The sequence below is a fragment of the Taudactylus pleione genome, unplaced genomic scaffold (assembly GCF_031769625.1).
Source record: "Taudactylus pleione unplaced genomic scaffold, aTauple2 ptg000490l, whole genome shotgun sequence".
Classification (NCBI taxonomy): domain Eukaryota; kingdom Metazoa; phylum Chordata; class Amphibia; order Anura; family Myobatrachidae; genus Taudactylus; species Taudactylus pleione.
In genome coordinates this window covers 3,820,733-3,845,634 of record NW_028284892.1, presented here as the reverse complement: position 1 = coordinate 3,845,634, position 24,902 = coordinate 3,820,733, and the positions used below count along the sequence as shown (strand labels likewise).

The 24,902-nt window shown below is 41.5% G+C and overlaps 2 protein-coding genes and 1 long non-coding RNA gene across 3 annotated transcripts in view; 2 read left to right on the top strand and 1 right to left on the bottom strand.

Annotated features, from left to right (window-relative positions):
* LOC148502598 (uncharacterized) overlaps positions 1-3,381 on the top strand; it is a 168,960-nt gene extending 165,579 nt beyond the window's left edge. Inside the window, exon 3 of the long non-coding RNA XR_015870001.1 lies at positions 3,263-3,381. This is a non-coding gene — a long non-coding RNA (uncharacterized LOC148502598). The remainder of the gene's footprint in view (positions 1-3,262) is intronic.
* Positions 1-24,902, bottom strand: part of KIRREL1 (kirre like nephrin family adhesion molecule 1) — a 237,487-nt gene that overhangs the window by 154,593 nt on the left and 57,992 nt on the right. The window lies entirely within an intron of this gene.
* LOC148502596 (DNA damage-regulated autophagy modulator protein 1-like) overlaps positions 23,519-24,902 on the top strand; it is a 622,814-nt gene continuing 621,430 nt past the window's right edge. The window contains exon 1 of the mRNA XM_088449676.1: positions 23,519-23,578. The gene's annotated coding sequence lies outside the window, so the exon portion shown is untranslated. The remainder of the gene's footprint in view (positions 23,579-24,902) is intronic.

The window sequence follows — 24,902 nt, the reverse complement described above, 5'->3', positions numbered from 1 at the left end:
CCTATTTCCACTCTCTTCAAGCTTTGATAAATACCCCCATTAATGTTCAATATGTAGGCTAGATGGTTGGGCCTAGCTATTCGTATGCTGAATAATCATACTAAAATGGTCCCTAACACACACAAACCACATTCGCCGACCTTTTGTCTGCCTCCTTCGGGAGGAGGCAGCCAAGTTGGCATTGCAGGGTCGTGGTTCGGCGGAGGAGGGAGGGTCTGGGGGCAACAGGGGGTGGAGCTCGGCAGAGGTGAGAGGGTCTGCTGGCGTGATGATGTGATTGCGTTATCGTAGCTTCGTCCCCGCTATGCAATGCCAGGATAACCGCCATTGTGGAGCGGGGGCAGAACCACGATAATGTGATTGAACGCAAATTGCATGATCGGCTACCTGTGCCACCCACTTCACTGGGGAAGCTGGCAGCCGTGACTGGATGGTCTCAAACCCAGGAGACTTGTCCATCTTTCCGGGTGGCCGGTTGATTTTCAGGAGCCTCCCGGCCGTTCCGGGATGGTAAGCAAGTATGACACAAATACAAATAAAATTGGTATTCGAGTGGTAACTGTGATTTAAAAACATTATATTAACGGAATGCAATTAAAAGACTGACGGACGGGAAGCCGTCTGTCACAATGCAGGCGTCTAAATCCGAGTCGGGACTAAAGACAGGCATCGAAATGCCGGCGCCGCAATTTCGACAGACGGTTTCAGGGAGGTTAGGGTTAGGTACCACCAGGGGAGGGTTAGGGGGGGAGAAGGGTAGGGTTACATACTTATGTGCCCCTTTCGGGATCTCTAATGATCGGATTTCCGGCGTTGGTATTTCACCTGGCGGCTATTGAGTTCCTGGGACTTCATACCCATTCCATATTAGCTCTACCAACACTAAAACAAATGTCATATTTAAGTCGCCCTGCCAGGGAGATTTATGCTTAACTTTAAGATAAAACAAATAGGAATACTGGGAATTGGAGGGAACAAAGAAATATATGTTCTAATGAAATATTTTTGCCTGCTCCATAAAACTATTTACAAAAACAAAACAAAAAAAACTAAATTCTCTGTAAGAAAAAAAAACACAAAAACAAAGCAAAAAACTAGCTTTAAGACATTTTATGTGGCTTTTGCAATGTAGCGGAGATATACAGTATGGGCAGGGCGGCTTTATTCGGTTCGGCACTCGCCACCCGCTGAAATGAAGACCTTGGTTGCAGCCGTGCTTACAGCACAATGCTTATATAATGAATAGCAATGTACAGTACATCTTCCAGTGACACCTGTACATTCCTTAACACTAGGTTAGCTGCAATTCATCACCAGCCTATCAATACGTCAACAGCTTCCTGATAGATGCTAACTGCTCCCAGATAAGCTGAACTGCGCTCATTACAGCGGCCATTCTTCAGGAGAGCACACGACACGGGAGAAAATTAAATCTTTCCTAATAAAGTGCTGATCTAGACCGAAAAGAAATGATCACTTGACAGCTCTGGTTTAATCCCTGCCGGCTTTGGCGACGTGACTGTGAAACTCTCCTCACAATATTTATTACTGCTGTAAAAGAGGAGAGTGTGCCCCGGTGTATTAGTAACGGACGTGGAGAGGACAGGGGCCTATATCACCGGCGTTAATTAGGAAGGGTTCATGCAGAGCCAGATGCATGCGCTGTTAATTCCGAGTACCGCATGTGTGCCTGCCGTACATGCAGGCGCCAGGGAGATTTAGTTCTTTCACAGCACATTCTTAATCCTCCAGAGGAGGGGAAGGGGGGAAGACATTTTGGAAACTAGTGATATTATCTTAGTAAGGATTATAAAAGCCATTTGTTTGCTTTGTCCGGTTCCATTAATAAACATAAAAAAAAACATCAGTAAAAAATTAAATTCAATGTATTATAAACATTTTTTAAAATAATATCTATTTTTTTTTTTAAATTAGAAGGATTTCCATCTATTATCGCTTTCCAGCGATGGCGAGAATAGAACAGGTACTGGAGAGGAATGCTTAAATCGCAAGCCATGGAGTATTAAAACAACTAGTTATCACCATCGGTAGCAAGGCTTTCGCCAACGGTAACCCTCCCTTTATATATTGTGAGACATCATAGCGGGTCATATCGCCACCAGAACAAGCGTTGATAAGGCTCTTCGTCTGTTGAAAATCCTACCCCTAGATGCAGAGCAAGTAACACGGCCCACCCACTGATTTTAATAAATTTCCACACAATAAATGTTTTACTATTTAATTTTTGAAAAGTGTTTTCCAGGGCATGCATTGCTCAGCTGAAAGCACGTCAAACACTATACTGTCTAGGAGTACTACAAGTCCCAGTATGGGCGGTATTCAATTAGTTTTGTACCCGCAATAAGGCTCCGCCTGCCGGACTTCTCGCCTACATCACGCCTTTTGGAACGCAGAAACTTATCGTGCACGTCCCCGCTATTCGCCGTATTCAATTCCAAAAGACGCGAAAACGGCGACACGCGAAGTCAGATCTGGCGGAAAGTGGTGTCAGAATCAGGGAAATCATCCTGAACCCCCCCTCCCTCAAAAGATGCATAAACATTGGGGGATCAATGTTGTAGAGCCCGATTAGTCCTAATAAAACTGTTTGGGGTACTTAAGTTGGTATATATAGTCGCTAATTAGTGTCTTTATATAGTCTATAATTAGCGTCTTTACACAAGTGGTGAAGAATGGCATTAAGCAGTTTATTCTGTAGAAAATAAGTTGTCCTGCCAAATTTGGGGTACCCGAAAATGGGTGCTAGAATCTTTTATTGTCTCTAAAGTGGAGTTTTAATAAAAGTGAAATTCCTCCCTGCAATCCCAAAAACACTTGAGCCCTTCTTAGAGCACCCCCAGAACCGTATTCGCTAGTTTTTGAAGTTGTCCCCACACTTTGTGCTATTTCGTCCCCAAAATGAATGTACTTTTTTGGGGGTATTCATTTTTTTTCCCTGGAATTTTTTAACATAGTTGTCCATTGGGGGCTGTCCCAAGGGTTCTGAGAGGTTTCCCCACCTTTGCATCCCAGCATAGGTGGGGAAAGCAGTACCAGGGACTACTCTTCAAAACCTGGGACTGTCTCTGGAAATAAGGGACAGATGGTAACTACGAAAATCATATCCAAATGTTTAGCATAGAATAGGATAATAATGGGAAACTATACTGGCCCTTTTAACTGGGTATGTGTTCTCACATGGGGGTACCTTAATCAGACAGCCGGGTAAATCCCTTTTTTTTTTTATTTCCTGTTTTTCTAGCACAGAAAATACAGAAAGGGTTAACGAACGAACGAAAACATTAAAAGAATGATTCTGCAATTAGCTACTGGTCGGAGGGAATTGGCTGGAGCAGGGTCCCAGGTCTTTGCACCGACTGAAACGTGAGGTAATTCAGAAGCTTTTCATCCATCCAAAACCTATTCTCCTCTTAAATAAATGTGAGCTGTTTTATCTTTGTCTATGCTGCGATGAGGTCAAGAGATAAACTAAAGAGACTGCAGGGCAGGGAAAACTCTTCCTGGGAAAGGTCTGAGAGAGCTGGATTATCGGGGCCATATCTCAGGCTGTGCCGCGGTGACCAGACGGAAACCTACATCGAGACACACAGGCCTAGGGCTTGATACAGAGATGTACGCTAATGGCATCGCAGCTGCTGTGCGGAAATATGCAAATGTCGCAGTCGCCGAGGATTGTATTGAGACGCCCACTGGCGGCTGCGCAAATCCGAATATCTGCATAGAAAGATGTAGCGTCGGTCGCAGACCCTTCGATAATCGGCCTCTTGAGTAACCCAATGGCATCCCAAAGATGCCGGAGCCGTGTTTAATGCGTACAGGATCGCGACGCAGCGAAATGGTGGCGACACGCCTTTGCTCTTTGCCACCTCTCCCCGTTACCTCCCCCAAATGCTCGCTGGCTGTCAATCACACTGCGAGTAAAAAGTCGCTGTAAGCAACTACGGTAATGGTCCTTGACCAGCGCAGCTTACCGATTTATCGCTCAACCGTGAAGATATCAGCACTGCGCACATCTCCGAATTAGGCCCATAGTTGTCAACACTACGGCATTACCGTCCAGGGACCCTTTGCTCCTGAGTAATGGCAATTAAGCGCATCACAAGCCATTTACATAGGTCCTAGTGCACAGCTATCCCCTCCTATTTATGCCATGTGTGCAGTACTTTCTAATGGTGCAGTGTTATTATTATTTATACATGATTTTTATATTATTTTCAAAACGATGAATTTGCAAGGCCCTGACAACAAGAAATTGATCAATGTCGAAAAACAGGGACAATTCCAGGGACTAGTCTTGAAAACCTGGGTAGGGTCTGTCCCTGGAATTTAGGGACTAGACAATGTTAGAAAGTTTATAATGACATTTTTAAAAACACCGACTGATTAACCTTGAATGTGAGATTCCAATTTTGACCACTTTCACAGACTTCTCAGTGCCTAATGCTGGGTACACACTAGGTAGTTTCTCAGACCATATGGCGAATAGGACCGACATATCGTCTGGATCATCTATTGTGTACGCACTCAGTTTCAAACGCAGAATTTCTAGAGGGGGGGGTTCCAAATGCTTGATATAAGAGTAAGTGTGGCCAGTACATGAAGAGTGCACTAAACCAACTTTAATATGCATCATACAAAGTGTATTGTGTGTCATAATTCCAGCATATAAAGGACCAGCGATCACAGGAAGCCATTAGATGGGTAGTAGGGCCATCCTATCCGAGCTGAATGTTTTTATTTCAGATGTGGGCACCATTCCAGAGCATTGGGGCAAGTCCGGGAGCCTGGGCGAGCAGCAGAAGAACCTGGCACTGCCCTGGACATTTATGTACATATTGGTCTGCTTATGCACTGGATAGTGTATTATTTATTATACAGTAATTAACCCTACTGATAGTCTATAGCAGTGCACCCCTAACAGTGCATGTTTTCCAGATCTCCTAGTTGGTGCACAGGTGTATTTATTACTGGCTGACACATGAAATAATCAGCACCGCCTGTGGATCTTTATACATTTGTGATACTGAGAAGAACATGCAGCACTAGTAAAATTCTATTATATTACTATTAAAATTGTGGTCATGGTGTGGGATGGGGGAGGGGGTTTCCAGGCAACCGGAAACCCCTCTGCATTTGCCACTATGCGCGCTCCCGCGCGTTGACATCGGGGTTGTTCCGCAGGCCGTGCATGAACGACAGATGGAAAGACACAGCTGGAGGGTGAATGGTGCAGGTGAACGATGTATCAGGCGGTCGGACAAAAAGTCGTTAAGGAATAGTGGAGGTGTTGATATCATTTTCTAGACTGGTTGCTAGGGGCAACTCATCTACTTTTTTATTTAAAGAAGTTTCAATAAATCTAACCCCTGATGTCATACCCCAGCTCACATCTCCCAGGTCAGGAAGACCCTCACTGCATTGTACATAGCCAAATGGAAATGATATAAGTTTAATAGATTTTTACTTGCTGCCTATATTAATGGTATTTAGCATTACAATTTTGCCACCGGGAGGCAGTGCTCCATTGGAATGTATCAATGATAATTCTCAATATGTTGACTGAGTAAGCAATATGGCAGCTTAATAGCTCCTGATATCTGTGGGACAGTGGCAAGTTTCAGTGCATTATTGGAACAGGTGTGTGACTGTGCCCATATTGGATGAGGTTTCAGCACTTTGGGACATGGTTTGCCCATAACTGGGTCATAGTCTAAATCAGAGGTTCCCAAACACGGTCCTCAAGAGATATCCATGGTTAAGCACAGGTGACTTTAATAGTACCTCAGTCAATTGATTTAACTATCTGTGCTCAACCATGGATATCTCTGAAACCTGAACTGTTGGAGAGCCATGAGGACCGCGTTTGGGAACCTCTGGCCTAAATTGTCCCAATTTCTAAATCCGGAAAGCTGGAAGGTATGGCTTCTGAGAATGGAACAATAAATGAGATTGTGCAGAAGTAATTTACCCAGAACTTTAATTGAAAAATAAAGTGGAACAGTATATGTAACTTGTTATACAGATGTAACTTTGCCCGTGTCACTAGATATGGGGGTATACTTATATAAGCGCAATTTACCATAGCTAGTTCATCCCTAATGTAACCTAGGCTCCTGCCTAGATCCCAATCATCACTGAGGGGCTCAGATTGCTCTAACCTGTTTTTCTGTTCTGGTTTTTCTACAAATGGAGGGTTCCAAAGTCAGTATATTAGGGGCCCACAGGGGGTCTTAATATACTATATATACATCTACAAATGCCATTAAACTCTACAAGGTATAAAACAGACAGAGTGGATGCTACGCTACAGGGCTCTTATAAACTTCCCTTGCACCCAACGTGGCCAATCTTCCCTCCTCTCAACAGTGCTACTAATATTTGGGGGTGCTTACAAAGACTCTTCTTACAATTAGCGAAGGGGGCAGATGACACGCGAGGGGCTGGTGTTGAGTACGTCTGCTGGGCGTATTTTGCATTTTTTCGTGTTGCGCATACTCCAGAACCAAGTGCTCGCAACTAGGGGCGATGCAGAGTTATACACATCTCAGGTGCATCTCCACATGCGGCTGAGGAGGTGTAACTGAGCTGTACCAGAGCCTTCACATCTTACCTAGGCTCACATAGGAATGGACATTGGAAGCCAGTCATCGAATGGTTGCCGGCTTCTGACATCAACTCAAGTGATGCAGTGGCTACTAGCCATTGCATCAAAATCATTCAATGGTATAGTCATCGATGGTTACAATGTGCGCATGTGCAGAAGTAGTCGGAGCTTCGCGCATGTGCACGAGTGTGGTATAAGGGACAGTAATTAGTTAGACAATGCCTGGATAGACTCCAGATGTTAGACAGTCAATAGATAGACAAGGAAAAAAATTTGACACAGACAAAAGTCAGTTTGACAGGTACAAAAGGTCGACAGGGTCAAACGTTCGACATGAAAATTATCGACACAAAAATGGTCGACAATTTTTTTAAAAAATGTAGCCCTAATCTCACCTTAACCCTCCCCTTGGTGCCTAACCCTAACCCTCCCTCCTGGTGCCTAACCCTACCTGTGGGGGTAAGTACCTAACCCTCCAGTAAGTACCTAACCCTAATCCTAAAAAAAAAAAAAAAAAAGTTGACCATTTTTGTGTCGATCATTTTCATGTCAAACTTTTGACCCTGTCGACCTTTTGTACCTGACGAACTATTTTACATGTCTAACTTTAGTGTGTCTGACTTTTTTCCATGTCGAACTTTTATCCTTGTGTAACTATTGACTGTCTAACATCTGGTGTCTATCTAGACATTGTCTAACTAATTACTGTCTATCTATAGTCGGGAACCCCATGCGCACATCAGCTCAGCTGTGTACACAACTTGCGAGTGTCCGCAGCTGCATACAAGCCCTTCAGCCATCGGAATGGCCATCGGAAAGCTGCATTTGATGGCTGGCAACTATCGAAAACACGCATTACAATGGAAAAATAATTTCCATCAGATCGGGAACATCAGTGGTGGATAACCATCGGTTTCCGATGTCCATCCCTAAGTTCAGAGAGAATCTGTTGTGCTTACGCATAAATGCGCCTGTTTCCTGACGCATCTTTTGCACTAAGGATAGGGCTGGTGCAACAGGCGCACTGATTATGATGCCAACTATGCAGCCAGCCGTACAGGCAGGGGCAGTCCAGCCACATAGAGGCGTTCATCCCTGCATTGGTCCCGGTGGCTGTCATTATGTCATTTTGGGAAGTGGTCTGTCCCACCGCAAAACACAACGTAGCAACGTTTTGCTGCAACTCTTTCTAATTCCCATGTACTTCAAACAACTGAGCTTGGCAAATGGATTAAGTTAAATTCCCTTTATATGTAGGAGCCAAATATTTTAGGGAGACAATGTAGATCCGAAAAAAAAAAGATGACAAAGGAAACAAGGAAAAGATGAATGGAACTAAATAAAAAGGGAACGACTCAAAACTGGGGTCACTTGGAGAGTAGGAATGAAGCTTGGTGTACCAGCGGCCTGCTCTTCCATCCTCAGCGGCACGGCTGACACTTGTTTAACTCTAGGGTAAGTCAGCCAGATCGTGAGACTGGACTGGTGCCAGGCACAAAGTCTGCCCTCAGCCAACTACTGTAGCACAGTATCAGTGGCATGTTCAGCAAACCTCAACCAGGAGCTCTGGCCTGGGGATGTCTCTGACGTGACGGCTGAACGTGCAGAGACCTGCGGCAGGGATCGGATCATATCTGTGGGAAAGCCATGATATAAACCTGGCCATATGAAAAAAAATCTGGAGAATAAAAGACGCTATTGTGCGTCCTCCTCTGGAACACTGGAACATGATCCGTGGGACTCTCAAATACCTGCAGGAATTTTCTGCATGTCTTAACACATTACGGGCTGGTTAATTGGTACAAGCGCACACCCTAAGCTAGAGGTACCCACCATCATTTGTGAAAGGCCAGAGAGAGCCTGGAGGAGTTCTGAGGACTTTGAAGACTATGAGAAGAGAAATGTATTTTTTTATTTTGTCCGTTTGTTTGGATTCTGAGCTTATTTATCTTCATGAAGGTTTGGGGAGGTGTGAGGGAGAGGCATCGGGTACCATAATCCTGGCTGTGCACTGCAAGGCAGATTCCAAACAGTAGGTGGTGAAATAGATATGACCTCCATGTGCAAATGTGATGCTGATATTGTTATGTCTGGGAACAAGACACAGACAATAGGAATTTAAAAAATCTATATAAATAATGAAACTGTGATGAAGAGAAAGTGCTGTGCCGAAGCTTTTATATATATATATTGCTGAGTAGCTGCGTAGGTTCCTATTGTGTCCTGCCTTTTCTGGCATGTCGGAACAGCTCATTTTTTACACTTTCGTAATAGCTCGCTACACTGCTGCACAATGTCATATTTCTACAAAAGGCCACCCCACACACTAAATGGCTTACTTCTTAAGGAAACAAATGCCGTAACACCCACGGGCGTATTTAGAGAGGAGAGGGCCCGTGCTCACTCACTGTCCGGGGCCCCCTCCTCTCTCTCCAGCGGCCGCGGCGCACTGACAGGTTCAGTAGACTCCGAGAAAATGGTGCTGCTGACATTTTCCCAGCGATTTACCTACTGCGCATGCGCAAAACTCTGGAAAAAATGGCCACGTCGCCCATTTTCCAGGCATTCTGTGACGCGCCTCTCCAGCCAACGTGGGACTTCGGAGAAGTAAGTATTAGAAATTATGGGTGTGCGGTGTGGGGCCCCCTGGACACAGGGGCCCGTGTGCATCGCACACCCTGCACCCATTACAGATACGCCCCTGGTAACACCGCCCCCTTCCCATAGACGGCTGTATTAATAGGGTTCCCACATTTTAGAGTATTGGGGCCATTTAAAAACGGGGTTCAAGAGCAAATACCAGAGATACATACTGCGACCCTCCTTTTAACACTTGCAGAAGTAGTCCCCGTAGCTTTTTATGGGGACTGTGAAAAGCTCCATTTACCTAGCTCAAAAAAGTTAAGCCTGTATAGCTAACACTATCTTCATATGGCATTATCCCATTGTCACCTTTGGGCTACATTTACGCATTTATGATCCCTCTCCAGTAACTACCATCTGCACAAGCTAAGAAGCGGGTTCAACCCCAAAAGTAAGTGATAGTATAAAGTGAAGTGCTAGTGTAAGTAAAATGATAGTGTAGGTAAAGTGATAGTGTACTGTAAGTAATGTTATAGTGTAAGTAAAGTGATAGTGTAGGTAAAGTGATAGTATAGGTAAAGTGCTAGTGTAAATAAAGTGATAGTATAAAGTAAAGTGATAGTGTAGGTAAAGTGATAGTATACTGTAAGTAATGTGATAGCGTAAGTAAAGTGCTAGTGTAGGTAAAGTGATAGTATAAGTAAAGTGCTAGTGTAAATAAAGTGATAGTATAAAGTAAAGTGACAGTGTAGGTAAAGTGATAGTGTACTGTAAGTAAAGTGCTAGTGTAGGTAAAGTGATAGTATAGGTAAAGTGCTAGTGTAAATAAAGTGATAGTATAAAGTAAAGTGATAGTGTACTGTAAGTAATGTGATAGTGTAAGTAAAGTGCTAGTGTAAGTAAAGTGCTAGTGTAAAGGTGGCCATACGCGGCATGATATAGGTGCTATATCGTGCCGTGTATGGGCACGATATCTTACCTGATATCGTGCTGCGCTCTCCCGCGGGATCTTATATCGCATCCCCAGATCTTCCCGCAGGTTCATCTGATCTGGAATGCTATGTACGATCCCATTCAGATGGTGGAGGGGGGAGCCAGCATATCGTGCGGTCAGCGGGGACCGCACGATTGTCAGCGGTGAGAGCACAATCCGTCTACTGACGGATCGGCAGTCGCCCTACATGGTGCATCGCACCGTGTATGGGCACCTTTAGTAAAGTGATGGTGTATGTAAAATGATAGTGTACTGTAAGTAAAGTGCTAGTGTAAATAAAGTGATAGTATAAAGTAAAGTGATAGTGTAAATAAAGTGATAGTATAAAGTAAAGTGATAGTGTAAATAAAGTGATAGTATAAAGCACAGGTTCTCAAACTCGGTCCTCAGGACCCCAAACAGTGCATGTTTTCCAGGTTTCCTCACAGAATCACAAGTGAAATAATTAGCTCCATCTTTGGATCTCTTAAACTGTGTCAGTGAGTAATGACTACACCTGTGGACCTGCTGGCTGATCCTGGAAACTGTGACCTGTGTGGGGTCCTAAGGAACGAGTTGGAGAACCACTGGTATAAAGTAAAGTGGTAGTGTAGATAATGTTGTAGTGTACTGTAAGTAAAGTGATAGTGTAGATAATGTTGTAGTGTACTGTAAGTAAAGTGATAGTGTAAGTAATGTGATAGTGTAAGTAATGTGATAGTGTAAACTATCACCTTATTTACACTATCACTTTACTTACACTATCATTGTACATTTTAGCTTTCGCCGAGGTGGGTTCTTTGCAGAGCCCGTGTCTCAGCGTCTAAATAATAATAAATAGACCCGACAGTATATTCCAAATTACACTGTTCTAAAACCACTAATGCATGCTATAACACTCTTTTGCGTCTGCATAGATTAAAACAGAGAATAAAAGTTCTCATTACCATAATCAAATAGTAAAACACTCCTTATCAGTAAGATATGGGCCCTGACACAGGGGTTTCAAAATAAATATTTTTGTCTTAATTTCAAATTATTAAGCTCTTTCTTGGCTCCAAAACATTCTTGTTCACCGGCAACGTGTCTGCTTCTTCCACACAAGCAGTTGTTCTGTAGCTCTTTAATTTTTGAGAAAACAAACATTATGAAATAATTTACAAATCTGCCAGCATTAAGCTCCTATCATGTATAATTAAATCAGTTATGTTCTTTTTTTTTCTCTAAGATTCCCTTTAAGAAGTCACCACCACTTTGCAAATTAACTTGTCGTAGGGAACCACAGAGAATGTTCATCCATTAACTCTATGTTCTGTTATCTTCCCCCTAATGAACAATTACTGCAACACGCTTTCAGATCTGCGATTATTCCGAGCTGACCCCAGCATAGGTACCCCTTCCTTTCAGCTAAATCAGATCTACCTCGGATGAATCATTGCTCAGCCAAACTGCCATCTGCTTGCCCCTTTCATTTGCGCAAAAAAATTCACATTTCCAAGAAAAGGCCTCATTAAAATAATCAAAGTAATAGTCACAGCGTAAAAACAAAGTCGGCTGGCAAAAGTGTTTCCTTTTCTTTTGTTTTTTTAACTGATCATTAAAGTTTTTTTTTTTTTTTTTTTTTTAATGCCTCAATTAGCCATTGTTCCTAACTGGGTTATTACACAAATTAATTAAAGCCAGACCAATAAACTCCGCTTGTTTGATGGGAAATGTGTGATGTAATAATGAGTTCATATCAGGCTTAAAGAGGATAGATTTTGGACGGTAAATGTCTCAAAAATCAGGAAAAAATAAAGATTGCATTTAGGATGTTAACCAGCTCATAGCTCGCTATGCCACCATCTTGGTACCATCACCTAGCATCTGATGTTAGAGACAAATCAGAGCTGTATGTGCTCTTTGAATGATCCACAGCTACACCAATGATGGCTTAAGATGTTTCATGACAATTACTTCACTGGAGGTCCTCATCTTTTCCTGTACTTCATCTGTCCTTGTAATAGGCTTATACGTGTCACACCAAGTTCATTGAAGCTCCTCAACCCAAGTTCATGACGATACATAGCATGTCCTGTTTTGTCTGCTTTATTTATAAACTATTAAGGAAAAATTATGCCAAAATTTGAGCAATTGATCGAGGGTTTAACATTTTTTTTATTTTTAATGATCGGTTGATAAAGGAAAAGAGAAACAACTTTGGTTGCCAACTTTGTTTTTGCGCTGCGATTTTCTATTAATTGCATTCCGTGAAGTGTCCTGCTAATTTAACTTGTGGAGATCCGCTCGTCTCTACTCCTTAGCACTCCTAAAGGAATCGACTCGTGACTTGTTGTACAGGTGCTGAAGGAAAGCAAGCTGCAAATCTCCGTTAAAGAACCTGACATTGATCCACTAAAGACTCAACATCAATGTTCGCCCCCAGTCGCAGAAGACAGGCGTACGCTGGTTATTGGGATTAACAGCCATGCTCATCCTCATTAAAAAACACCATTCTGTTCTGATGGTGGAATATAATCTGAAAACAGGGAATGGCACTACACAAAAATAAAATAAAAGCTATATTGATCTTACAGCCTTCCTTTAACGACTTAGCACTAACGGCAGTGAAATAATTCACAGACAGAAGGACTCCCTATAGGATTGGGAGAAACAACATTTTGCATTAAGTGTAGCTAAGGTTTAAAGCAATAATCCTATAATAAAAATGAGTTGTGTTTTGTTGTGTACCTAAAACACTGTGGCAGGCTACTTGTACTTGGTTTGTTTCTTCAGGCTGCTATTAATGATTTATACTTCAGCAGAGTTTTAGGTGACTACCATGGAAACCAGAGTCATGTGGCATATTATTTACTGAACAGAGAGGCTTTGGAATGCCCCTTTGAGCTCTGTCTATTTTGTGTATCTGACAGCCACACTTTGCAACCTCCAGTGAGATTTTGAAAAGGAGACTGTGACTCGTAGGACAGCTAAGGAAAATCAAATCAATGTTAAAAGGGTACTTAACTTTATATTTATAGAATAAAAATACAGCAACGTGGACAGGGGCTGGCTGGCAACTTTTAGCCTGGGGGGCAAATGCATGCAGGCGGCCCTGGCAGAGGGGTAGCGTGTAGCCAGGGTGCCCGAAGAACATGTGTGTTCCAGGGAGGAGGCGGGTCCATATGGGATTAATGTAAAGTAAAAATAAAGATTAGGAACAGCCCTGTTGTGGTGCCCATATGCAGTGCCCCCCCTGTGCCCCAGGAGAGGATCCCCTTATGCAGGCCTCCAGTAGTGCCCCCAGTAGTGATCCCCCTATGCAGTGCCCCTTATACAGTGCCCCCAGTAGTGGTCCCCCCTGTGCAGTGTCCCTTGTGCCCCCAGTAGTAAGCCCCTTATATAGTGCCCCCATTAGTGGTACCCCCTATGCAGTGCCTATATAGTGCCCCCAGTAGCAGTCCACACCCCATGCAGTGCCCCCAATAGTGGTAACCCTTATGCAGTGCCCCTTAAATAGTGGCCCCAGTTGTAGTCTCCCCCCTATGCAGTACCCCCAGTATTGCCCTTTTTATAGAGCCCCCAGCAGTGGTTCCTCGACGCAGTGCCCCCAGTGGTAGTCTCCTCCCCCTATGTAGTGCCCCTAGTAGTAGTCCCCTCCCCCCTATGCAGTGCCCCTAGTAGTTGTCCCCTCCCCTTGTAGTGCCCCTAGTAGTAGTAGTAGTCCCCCCTTGTAATAGTAGTGCCCCCAGTAGTAGTCCCCCCCTTGAAGTGCCCCCAGTTATAATTCCCAGTAGTGGTCCCCCCTTGTAGTGCCCCCCCCTGTAGTGCCCCCAGTAGTGATCTCCCCCTTGTAGTACCCCCAGTAGTGGTCTCCCTCTTGTATTGCCCCCAGTCCAGTAGTGGTTCCCCCTTTGTAGTGCCACCAGTAGTAGTAGTCCCCCCCCCCTTGTATTGCCCCCATTAGTAGTAGTCCCCCCATTGCAGTGCCTCCAGTAGTGGTTCCCCAAGTAGTGGTCTCTCCCTTGTAGTGCCAGCCTCCCCCCCCCCCCAGTAGACACGCGTAGTAAAAAAAAAAAAACCACTTACCTGAATCCCCGCTCCCGCCGTCGCCATCCGCTCCTCCATCTGTCCTTCCCGGGCATTATGGGAGAGACGTCATATGACGTCATGACGCCTCTCCCATTGCCCACTGCGGGAGCCGGAAGATGGAGCGGCTCCTGCACTGGGCGCAGCAGCAGCTAATGAGAGTCTGACAGACTCTCATTGGCTGCTGCTTACAACAAATACACAGCTCCCGGAGCCGGCGGTTGTTTGTTTGTCACTTGTGTAGCGCTGACCGAACTCCCTCCGGTCAGCGCTACACACGCGGTGCAGTCTGTGTCACAGAGACACAGTCTGCACCGCGGCCCGGGGGGCACATGGCACCCTGCCCCCCGGCCCAGCCCGCCACGTTACGTGGGATTGCTGCTTTAAAAGTGACACATCTCTATTCAACAAATAGCAATAGCCCCCATATAAATCAACATTTTGTTTTGACTCATTCCATTTGAAACTAAATTGCAAAAAGAAAGAATAACAAGCAGACTACTTCCATGTCGTTATACAAAAAAAACAGCCAGCTATATTATAGACATCAGAAAACTCATACGATTGACAGTGAATATAATGTGCGATTACATGATTATATGCAGTAGTGTAAATCATTCACAGGTGACAAGATAATAATAAGAATAATATGCTGTACAAACCCACAACTAAAACAGCAGATCTTGGAGAACAGACTCTTGAGAAAGGTTTCGAGACATGTTCCCTCATCTATTGGGATTTGTTATTGGTTGGTATCGCTCCAATCAAGAGAGTGATCAGATTGTGATGGGCGAGACTGCGATTGCAATCTGTCGATGCCGGCGGACTGAACGTAATCATATAAAACTAATCAAATGAAATTTGATGTACAAATATGAGAAAATCTGATGATGATGATGATGATGATGAAACTAACCAATGGAAGAAGTTCAGCCGTCTACCTGCCGTCCACAACAACGGCCTTCGCAACGCAATTAAGTCTGGCGCTGATTTGCATACCCTCCGCCCGGTCACACCAGGAAAGCTGCGTATCTCGTAGATATAAATGGCATTCTGTCAGCACTAATTATAACGTGGTGGATCCGGCCTCTAATTAGGTAAGACATAACCAGTTAGCCATTCGCCATGTTTAATTTATCAGGGCTAAGAGTTGAAGCAAAAATGGTATTTGTGGCGTTCAGCAATCATCCGGGAAATGAGGATTTTTGAATTTATTTGAGTCACTTCCTTCTACTTTTATGACAGATCTGTTAGGGGTGTTTAATAGAAGTGTTGCCCTTGGGGGCTATTTAACAAATCATGGAGAAAACTATTTAACATTAATGATTAGTAAGACAGTTTTGGATGGCTTTCTTTGAGGTTTCTATAGCAGCACTGATGAGAGATAGTAAGGTAAAAACAGCTGGAAGGAGGATGAATATAAGCCTCTATGTATCAGTGCTATAAACAAGTTGTTCTGAAAGCAAATTTTTGCTGATACATACAGAAAGATTGCATATCTCCATAAATACAAGTTAAGAGGTAAGTCCTATGGTCAGTGTCAATGGTTGTTTTGACCCGCTGGTGTACAGCACTGAGGTCTTGGATGTGAATTCCACCGAGGCCCTGTCTGTGCGGAGTTTGTATGTCCACCCTGTCTTTGCGTGGGTCCCCTCCCACAATCCAAAGCATACTGGTAGGGTTGTTTGGATCCTGATCACAAAATTAACCCTAACCTTAGTGGTTATACTATATGTTACAGCCTGGTTATACTATATGTTACAGCCTGGTTATACTATATGTTACAGCCTGGTTATACTATATGTTACAGCCTGGTTATACTATATGTTACAGCCTGGTTATTCTATATGTTACAGCCTGGTTATACTATATGTTACAGCCTGGTTATACTATATGTTACAGCCTGGTTATACTATATGTTACAGCCTGGTTATACTATATGTTACAGCCTGGTTATTCTATATGTTACAGCCTGGTTATACTATATGTTACAGCCTGGTTATACTATATGTTACAGCCTGGTTATACTATATGTTACAGCCTGGTTATACTATATGTTACAGCCTGGTTATACTATATGTTACAGCCTGGTTATTCTATATGTTACAGCCTGGTTATACTATATGTTACAGCCTGGTTATACTATATGTTACAGCCTGGTTATACTATATGTTACAGCCTGGTTATACTATATGTTACAGCCTGGTTATACTATATGTTACAGCCTGGTTATACTATATGTTACAGCCTGGTTATACTATATGTTACAGCCTGGTTATACTATATGTTACAGCCTGGTTATACTATATGTTACAGCCTGGTTATACTATATGTTACAGCCTGGTTATACTATATGTTACAGCCTGGTTATACTATATGTTACAGCCTGGTTATACTATATGTTACAGCCTGGTTATTCTATATGTTACAGCCTGGTTATACTATATGTTACAGCCTGGTTATACTATATGTTACAGCCTGGTTATACTATATGTTACAGCCTGGTTATACTATATGTTACAGCCTGGTTATTCTATATGTTACAGCCTGGTTATACTATATGTTACAGCCTGGTTATACTATATGTTACAGCCTGGTTATACTATATGTTACAGCCTGGTTATACTATATGTTACAGCCTGGTTATACTATATGTTACAGCCTGGTTATACTATATGTTACAGCCTGGTTATACTATATGTTACAGCCTGGTTATACTATATGTTACAGCCTGGTTATACTATATGTTACAGCCTGGTTATACTATATGTTACAGCCTGGTTATACTATATGTTACAGCCTGGTTATACTATATGTTACAGCCTGGTTATACTATATGTTACAGCCTGGTTATACTATATGTTACAGCCTGGTTATACTATATGTTACAGCCTGGTTATACTATATGTTACAGCCTGGTTATACTATATGTTACAGCCTGGTTATACTATATGTTACAGCCTGGTTATTCTATATGTTACAGCCTGGTTATACTATATGTTACAGCCTGGTTATACTATATGTTACAGCCTGGTTATACTATATGTTACAGCCTGGTTATTCTATATGTTACAGCCTGGTTATACTATATGTTACAGCCTGGTTATACTATATGTTACAGCCTGGTTATACTATATGTTACAGCCTGGTTATACTATATGTTACAGCCTGGTTATACTATATGTTACAGCCTGCTTATACTATATGTTACAGCCTGGTTATACTATATGTTACAGCCTGGTTATACTATATGTTACAGCCTGGTTATACTATATGTTACAGCCTGGTTATACTATATGTTACAGCCTGGTTATACTATATGTTACAGCCTGGTTATACTATATGTTACAGCCTGGTTATACTATATGTTACAGCCTGCTTATACTATATGTTACAGCCTGGTTATACTATATGTTACAGCCTGGTTATACTATATGTTACAGCCTGCTTATACTATATGTTACAGCCTGGTTATACTATATGTTACAGCCTGGTTATACTATATGTTACAGCCTGGTTATACTATATGTTACAGCCTGGTTATACTATATGTTACAGCCTGGTTATACTATATGTTACAGCCTGGTTATACTATATGTTACAGCCTGGTTATACTATATGTTACAGCCTGGTTATACTATATGTTACAGCCTGGTTATACTATATGTTACAGCCTGGTTATACTATATGTTACAGCCTGGTTATACTATATGTTACAGCCTGGTTATACTATATGTTACAGCCTGGTTATACTATATGTTACAGCCTGGTTATACTATATGTTACAGCCTGCTTATACTATATGTTACAGCCTGGTTATACTATATGTTACAGCCTGGTTATACTATATGTTACAGCCTGCTTATACTATATGTTACAGCCTGGTTATACTATATGTTACAGCCTGGTTATACTATATGTTACAGCCTGGTTATACTATATGTTACAGCCTGGTTATACTATATGTTACAGCCTGGTTATACTATATGTTACAGCCTGGTTATACTATATGTTACAGCCTGGTTATACTATATGTTACAGCCTGGTTATACTATATGTTACAGCCTGGTTATACTATATGTTACAGCCTGGTTATACTATATGTTACAGCCTGGTTATTCTATATGTTACAGCCTGGTTATACTATATGTTACAGCCTGGTTATACTATATGTTACAGCCTGGTTATACTATATGTTACAGCCTGGTTATACTATATGTTACAGCCTGGTTATACTATATGTTACAGCCTGGTTATACTATATGTTACAGCCTGCTTATACTATATGTTACAGCCTGGTTATACTATATGTTACAGCCTGGTTATACTATATGTTACAGCCTGGTTATACTATATGTTACAGCCTGGTTATACTATATGTTACAGCCTGGTTATACTATATGTTACAGCCTGGTTATACTATATGTTACAGCCTGGTTATACTATATGTTACAGCCTGGTTATACTATATGTTACAGCCTGGTTATACTATATGTTACAGCCTGGTTATACTATATGTTACAGCCTGCTTATACTATATGTTACAGCCTGGTTATACTATATGTTACAGCCTGGTTATACTATATGTTACAGCCTGGTTATACTATATGTTACAGCCTGGTTATACTATATGTTACAGCCTGGTTATACTATATGTTACAGCCTGGTTATACTATATGTTACAGCCTGCTTATACTATATGTTACAGCCTGGTTATACTATATGTTACAGCCTGGTTATACTATATGTTACAGCCTGGTTATACTATATGTTACAGCCTGGTTATACTATATGTTACAGCCTGGTTATACTATATGTTACAGCCTGGTTATACTATATGTTACAGCCTGGTTATACTATATGTTACAGCCTGGTTATACTATATGTTACAGCCTGGTTATACTATATGTTACAGCCTGGTTATACTATATGTTACAGCCTGGTTATACTATATGTTACAGCCTGGTTATACTATATGTTACAGCCTGGTTATACTATATGTTACAGCCTGCTTATACTATATGTTACAGCCTGGTTATACTATATGTTACAGCCTGCTTATACTATATGTTACAGCCTGGTTATACTATATGTTACAGCCTGGTTATACTATATGTTACAGCCTGGTTATACTATATGTTACAGCCTGGTTATACTATATGTTACAGCCTGGTTATACTATATGTTACAGCCTGGTTATACTATATGTTACAGCCTGCTTATACTATATGTTACAGCCTGCTTATACTATATACTATATGTTACAGCCTGGTTATACTATATGTTACAGCCTGGTTATACTATATGTTACAGCCTGGTTATACTATATGTTACAGCCTGGTTATACTATATGTTACAGCCTGCTTATACTATATGTTACAGCCTGGTTATACTATATGTTACAGCCTGGTTATACTATATGTTACAGCCTGGTTATACTATATGTTACAGCCTGCTTATACTATATGTTACAGCCTGGTTATACTATATGTTACAGCCTGGTTATACTATATGTTACAGCCTGGTTATACTATATGTTACAGCCTGGTTATACTATATGTTACAGCCTGGTTATACTATATGTTACAGCCTGGTTATACTATATGTTACAGCCTGGCTTATACTATATGTTACAGCCTGGTTATACTATATGTTACAGCCTGGTTATACTATATGTTACAGCCTGGTTATACTATATGTTACAGCCTGGTTATACTATATGTTACAGCCTGGTTATACTATATGTTACAGCCTGGTTATACTATATGTTACAGCCTGGTTATACTATATGTTACAGCCTGGTTATACTATATGTTACAGCCTGCTTATACTATATGTTACAGCCTGGTTATACTATATGTTACAGCCTGGTTATACTATATGTTACAGCCTGGTTATACTATATGTTACAGCCTGGTTATACTATATGTTACAGCCTGGTTATACTATATGTTACAGCCTGGCTTATACTATATGTTACAGCCTGGTTATACTATATGTTACAGCCTGGTTATACTATATGTTACAGCCTGGTTATACTATATGTTACAGCCTGGTTATACTATATGTTACAGCCTGGTTATACTATATGTTACAGCCTGGTTATACTATATGTTACAGCCTGGTTATACTATATGTTACAGCCTGGTTATACTATATGTTACAGCCTGGTTATACTATATGTTACAGCCTGCTTATACTATATGTTACAGCCTGCTTATACTATATGTTACAGCCTGGTTATACTATATGTTACAGCCTGGTTATACTATATGTTACAGCCTGGTTATACTATATGTTACAGCCTGGTTATACTATATGTTACAGCCTGGTTATACTATATGTTACAGCCTGGTTATACTATATGTTACAGCCTGGTTATACTATATGTTACAGCCTGGTTATACTATATGTTACAGCCTGGCTTATACTATATGTTACAGCCTGGTTATACTATATGTTACAGCCTGGTTATACTATATGTTACAGCCTGGTTATACTATATGTTACAGCCTGGTTATACTATATGTTACAGCCTGGTTATACTATATGTTACAGCCTGGTTATACTATATGTTACAGCCTGGTTATACTATATGTTACAGCCTGGTTATACTATATGTTACAGCCTGGTTATACTATATGTTACAGCCTGGTTATACTATATGTTACAGCCTGGTTATACTATATGTTACAGCCTGGTTATACTATATGTTACAGCCTGGTTATACTATATGTTACAGCCTGGTTATACTATATGTTACAGCCTGGTTATACTATATGTTACAGCCTGGTTATACTATATGTTACAGCCTGGTTATACTATATGTTACAGCCTGGTTATACTATATGTTACAGCCTGGCTTATACTATATGTTACAGCCTGGTTATACTATATGTTACAGCCTGGTTATACTATATGTTACAGCCTGGTTATACTATATGTTACAGCCTGGTTATACTATATGTTACAGCCTGCTTATACTATATGTTACAGCCTGCTTATACTATATGTTACAGCCTGGTTATACTATATGTTACAGCCTGGTTATACTATATGTTACAGCCTGGTTATACTATATGTTACAGCCTGGTTATACTATATGTTACAGCCTGGTTATACTATATGTTACAGCCTGGTTATACTATATGTTACAGCCTGGTTATACTATATGTTACAGCCTGCTTATACTATATGTTACAGCCTGGTTTATACTATATGTTACAGCCTGGTTATACTATATGTTACAGCCTGCTTATACTATATGTTACAGCCTGGTTATACTATATGTTACAGCCTGGTTATACTATATGTTACAGCCTGGTTATACTATATGTTACAGCCTGGTTATACTATATGTTACAGCCTGGTTATACTATATGTTACAGCCTGGTTATACTATATGTTTACAGCCTGGTTATACTATATGTTACAGCCTGGTTATACTATATGTTACAGCCTGGTTATACTATATGTTACAGCCTGGTTATACTATATGTTACAGCCTGGTTATACTATATGTTACAGCCTGGTTATACTATATGTTACAGCCTGGTTATACTATATGTTACAGCCTGGTTATACTATATGTTACAGCCTGCTTATACTATATGTTACAGCCTGGTTATACTATATGTTACAGCCTGGTTATACTATATGTTACAGCCTGCTTATACTATATGTTACAGCCTGGTTATACTATATGTTACAGCCTGGTTATACTATATGTTACAGCCTGGTTATACTATATGTTACAGCCTGGTTATACTATATGTTACAGCCTGGTTATACTATATGTTACAGCCTGGTTATACTATATGTTACAGCCTGGTTATACTATATGTTACAGCCTGGTTATACTATATGTTACAGCCTGGTTATACTATATGTTACAGCCTGGTTATACTATATGTTACAGCCTGGTTATACTATATGTTACAGCCTGGTTATACTATATGTTACAGCCTGGTTATACTATATGTTACAGCCTGGTTATACTATATGTTACAGCCTGGTTATACTATATGTTACAGCCTGGTTATACTATATGTTACAGCCTGGTTATACTATATGTTACAGCCTGCTTATACTATATGTTACAGCCTGGTTATACTATATGTTACAGCCTGGTTATACTATATGTTACAGCCTGGTTATACTATATGTTACAGCCTGGTTATACTATATGTTACAGCCTGGTTATACTATATGTTACAGCCTGGTTATACTATATGTTACAGCCTGTTATACTATATGTTACAGCCTGCTTATACTATATGTTACAGCCTGGTTATACTATATGTTACAGCCTGGTTATACTATATGTTACAGCCTGGTTATACTATATGTTACAGCCTGGTTATACTATATGTTACAGCCTGGTTATACTATATGTTACAGCCTGGTTATACTATATGTTACAGCCTGGTTATACTATATGTTACAGCCTGGTTATACTATATGTTACAGCCTGGTTATACTATATGTTACAGCCTGGTTATACTATATGTTACAGCCTGGTTATACTATATGTTACAGCCTGGTTATACTATATGTTACAGCCTGGTTATACTATATGTTACAGCCTGGTTATACTATATGTTACAGCCTGGTTATACTATATGTTACAGCCTGGTTATACTATATGTTACAGCCTGGTTATACTATATGTTACAGCCTGGTTATACTATATGTTACAGCCTGGTTATACTATATGTTACAGCCTGCTTATACTATATGTTACAGCCTGGTTATACTATATGTTACAGCCTGGTTATACTATATGTTACAGCCTGGTTATACTATATGTTACAGCCTGGTTATACTATATGTTACAGCCTGGTTATACTATATGTTACAGCCTGGTTATACTATATGTTACAGCCTGGTTATACTATATGTTACAGCCTGGTTATACTATATGTTACAGCCTGGTTATACTATATGTTACAGCCTGGTTATACTATATGTTACAGCCTGGTTATACTATATGTTACAGCCTGGTTATACTATATGTTACAGCCTGGTTATACTATATGTTACAGCCTGGTTATACTATATGTTACAGCCTTTCAGCAGTTTTTTTTTTTCTAGCCCCAAAACCTGCAGGGTAATACACGTCTCTCTCCCCTTACTGGCTTCTCATCGACATGCAGGTAATGAGCAGTAGCCACTATACAGAGGTTTAATAACTTGTTGCTCAGTGCTGCCAGCAGGAACAGAGTGTTTTTGGGAAGAACAAGGTCACCGCTTCTTGTATTTCTGAAAAGCTCTCTGGAAGGTTTAGGATCAGGCGAATTCAGCTGTCTCATCCGTTAGCTACCTAAGAGGTAAAGCAACTCTTTTATTTTGACTAGAATCAGCTGGAAATTGATAATTGTTTTGTTGTTACATCAAATATAATTAGAAATATATATTTAATCTAGTTTTGTTGCTTTTTCAAAGATAATTCCACATTGTTAAAAAGTTTATTTACTATATATAGTAACTGGGTGGCTAGCTTGTGGAGGCAGGAGCTGTGGGCATGATTCAGAGGCACTCGCAAAAAGCGAGCGCTCGCTCTGAATCAGGGTCAAGACCATCGCGACCATCGGGCTTGCGACGAGACCATTGTGGTAGGGTCTCGTTGCCACAAGCCCCAGAGTGCTTTCGGCTCTAACAGAGCCGTAATCTCTCCAACTGACTTCACTTGTGATGTCAGTGGGGCCGGCCCCAGACGGTAGGCGTTCCCATGAGAATGCCTCCGTCTGGGCAGCCACGCTTCCGGCCCGCCCACCAAAGGGGGCATGCTGTCACTCAACATCGACAGCACGCCCCCTTTGGTACGAGACCCGGAGCGACGGATTGCCCGTTGCTATCCGGGTCTCGCGTATGCGCACGACGGAGCCGGCTGTCGTGTGCATGCGCACTGGGCCACCATCGACCCGCTTGCGAGCGCACAGCGCTCGCGAGCGGGTCTGAATCAGGCCCTCAGTCTGGCATTGCATATGACTACGAATCAGGCAAATCATTATTATTATTATTTGTATAGCACCAACCATATTATGCAGTCACAAATTGCATCTTAATGCTCACACCCCCGTCCACCTGATTGGGGAACTTCCCAAAATTCCGGAAGAGCAGGTAAGTATGATATAACATTGGTGCCGCAATTATGTCATCATGGCCACAAGATCTTGTACATCTGTGGTGACACAGGAAGTGGCCAGACCTAGGGATGGACATCATAAGCCGATGGTTGGGTCTGTCCATGTTTCCGTTTTGATGGATACTTTTTACCATGGAATTGCGGGTATTCGATAGTTGCCAGCCATCGGCCAACCATCCGATGTCCATCCGATGGTTGGCTGCTTCTGTGCAGTTGGGGACACCGGGAAATGGTGTCTGCAGCTCAGCTAACGTAAAGCTCTGAATGCTTCTGTGCATGCGCACAGTAAAACCATCGTTGGTTGCAATGTGATGTCTAGTAGTCATCGCATGGAAACTAAGGAATGCCAGGCTTCCGATATCCACCCATAGCCACGCCCCATCTTGATGCAGACACACCCCATAGTGATGCAGCCATTGTAATGCAGTCAATCCCCATCATGATGATACCATGACCCCTCGTAATGCGGCTATGCCTCCTCACAGTGCCATTATTAGAGAAATGTC